The sequence below is a fragment of the Triticum dicoccoides genome, chromosome 5B (assembly GCF_002162155.2).
Source record: "Triticum dicoccoides isolate Atlit2015 ecotype Zavitan chromosome 5B, WEW_v2.0, whole genome shotgun sequence".
In the NCBI taxonomy this organism is placed as follows: Eukaryota; Viridiplantae; Streptophyta; class Magnoliopsida; order Poales; family Poaceae; genus Triticum; species Triticum dicoccoides.
In genome coordinates this window covers 433,690,012-433,693,378 of record NC_041389.1, presented here as the reverse complement: position 1 = coordinate 433,693,378, position 3,367 = coordinate 433,690,012, and positions in this window count along the sequence as shown.

Sequence of the window (3,367 nt, the reverse complement as noted above, 5' to 3'; positions counted from 1 at the left end):
TTCCCCATGGGGTTGTGGAGTTCTTTTTGTCCAGAAGAAGGATGGCACGGACCAACTTTGCGTCGATTACCGTCCATTGAACAAGAAGACAATCAAGAACATGTATCCACTTCCCAACATCAATGAGCTTTTCGAGCAACTCAAAGGCGCTAAAGTTTTCTCCAAGCTTGACCTTCGTATGGGTTATCATCAGATTCGCATTCGTGAACAAGATATTCCCAAGACAACATTCAGAACAAGCTATGGTTCTTATGAATATACTGTCATGTCTTTCGGCCTTGTCAATGCTCCTCCAACGTTCTCTCGCATGATGAACTTTATCTTCAACCCCTACACCAATGAATTCGTTCTGGTGTATCTCGATGATATTTTGGTCTTCTCCAAGAATAAGCAGGATCATGCCAAACATTTGCGATTGGTGCTCGACAAGCTCAGAGAGCATCAATTCTATGCGAAGTTTTCCAAGTGTGAGTTCTGGCTTGATGAAGTTCTTTACCTTGGCCATATCATCTCTGCCAAGGGCATTGCTATTAATCCCGCAAAGGTTTCTGCAGTTCTGAATTGGGAACCTCCTCAGAATGTCAAGCAGCTCCGCAGTTTTCTTGGTCTTGCAAGCTATTGCCGAAGATTCGTTGAGAACTTCTCAAAGATTGCAAAGCCTCTTTCCAACCTCCTCCAGAAGCATGTCAAGTATGTCTGGACGCCTAAGTGCGACGTCGCTTTCAACACCCTCAAAGAGAAGCTAGTCACAGCTCCTGTTTTGACTCCTCCTGATGAATCCAAGCCATTCGAAGTATTCTGTGATGCTTCCCTTCAAGGTCTCGGTGCTGTGTTGATGCAAGAGAAAAAATTTGTGGCCTATACCTCTCGTCAGTTGAAGCCCAACGAAAAGAACTACCCCACTCACGATCTTGAGTTGGCGGCAGTTGTCCATGCATTGATAACATGGAGACATCTCTTATTGGGAAGGCAAGTGGACATTTTCACCGATCACAAGAGCCTCAAGTATATCTTCACTCAACCCAACCTTAACCTCAGGCAAACTCGATGGGTCGAAATGATTCAAGAGTATAATCTGAGTATCGAATATACTCCTGGCAAGGCGAATGTGATTGCAGATGCTCTGAGCAGAAAGGCTTATTGCAACAGTCTAATTCTCAAGCCGTTTCAACCGGATCTTTGTGAGGCTTTTCGCAAGCTGAATCTTCAAGTTGTTCCTCAAGGCTTTCTTGTCAACCTCATAGTCTCTCCTACTTTGGAAGATCAAATTCGTGAGGCACAACTCCTGGATACCATGGTGAAGAAGGTGAAACGTGGTATTGACAAGGGCATTCCTAAATACAAGTGCTATCGCTTGGATGACAAAGATACTCTTTTCTTCGAGGATCGAATTGTGGTTCCAAAGGGTGATCTGAGAAAAGTCATCATGGATGAGGCACACAATTCCCTCCTATCCATTCATCCTGGAAGTACAAAGATGTACCATGACCTCAAGCAGTCATATTGGTGGACTCGAATGAAGCGAGAGATTGCTCAATTCGTGAATGAATGTGATGTCTGTAGAAGGGTGAAAGCAGAACACCAACGACCAGCTGGTCTCCTCCAACCTCTTGCTATTCCGGAATGGAAGTTTGACCATATCGAGATGGACTTCGTGATTGGTTTTCCTAAGTCCAAGCGTGGAAATGATGCTATCTTCGTTGTCATTGACAAGCTTACCAAAGTGGCTCATTTTCTTCCTATCAAAGAATCTATCACAGCAGCTCAGCTGGCAGAGCTATACACCTCCAGAATTGTCTGCTTGCACGGCATTCCACAATTGATATCTTCAGGTCGTGGAAGCATCTTCGCTTCTAAGTTCTGGGACTCCTTTCAGACGGCCATGGGCACCAACATTCGTTTCAGCACAGCTCTCCATCCTCAAACAAGTGGCCAAGTCGAGCGAGTCAATCAAATCCTTGAAGATATGCTCAGGGCTTGTGTCATCTCTTTCGGCATGAAGTGGGAAGATTGTCTTCCATATGCCGAGTTCTCCTACAACAATAGCTTCCAAGCGAGTTCGGGCAAGGCCCCATTCGAAATTCTCTATGGCAGAAAGTGTCGTACTCCTCTCAATTGGTCTGAGACAGGTGAACGCCAACTTCTTGGCAACGACTTGATCACAGAAGCCGAAGAAATGTGCAAAGTCATTCGTGAGAATCTCAAAGCCGCGCAATCGCGACAAAAGAGTTACTATGATAGCAAGCACCGTGACTTGGCTTTTGAAATCGAAGACCATGTCTACCTCCGCGTCTCTCCAATGAAAGGCACTCGTCGCTTCGGTATCAAAGGGAAGCTTGCCCCTAGATACGTGGGTCCTTTCAAGATCATTGGCAAAAGAGGCGACCTCGCCTATCAACTTGAGCTTCCATCCAACTTTGCAAACGTGCACGATGTGTTTCACGTGTCACAGCTTCGCAAGTGCTTCAAGACTCCTGAGCGCACTATCAACTTCGAAGAAATCGACCTCCAAGAAGATCTCTCTTATCATGAGCACCCCGTTGCTATTCTTGAAGAAACCGAGCGCAAGACTCGCAACAAGTCAATCAAATTCCTGAAAGTGAAGTGGTCACACCATTCCGACCGAGAAGCCACCTGGGAGCGCGAGGATCACCTCCATTCCGAATATCCGGAGTTCTTTCAGTCCTAGATCTCGGGACGAGATCCTCTTGTAGTGGTGGAGTGTTGTAACACCCCGGATGTAACTTTCCATCTTTGTAACTCCAACTCTTGCCATTTTTGGCTATGTGATATGATATTCCCTCTGTGGTTGGGTTTTGTCTTTTGTTTCGCATTTTATTCATGTCATGCATATCATATCATGTCATCATGTGCATCTCATCTGCATACGTGTTCGTCTCATGCATTCGAGCATTTTCCCCGTTGTCCGTTTCGCAATCCGACACTCCCACATGCACCGGCGCCCCCCTCTTGTCTCTTTTTGTGTGCGGGTGTTGAACGTTCTTGGAATGGACCGAGCCTTGCCAAGTGGCCCCGGTATAGCACCGGTAGACCACCTGTCAAGTTTCGGGTCATTTGGAGCTCGTTTGGTACTCCAACGGTTATCTAAATATCCGCAAAGGCCTCTTTTAAGTTGCAGCCCAACACCCCTCCAAAACAGCGCAATAACCCATCTAACTCCCCTCCATGCTCTCGATCATTCGATCATGATCGTGTGGACGAAAACTACACCCCATTTGGACACTCCTAGCTCCCTCTACCTATAAATATGTGCTCCCCCAAAAATCCCGCAGTCCAAACCCTAGCTATTCCTCCCCGCGCCGCCGGACGTGTCCGCGTCGGGCAGGACGTGTCCGCGCCGCCCGCC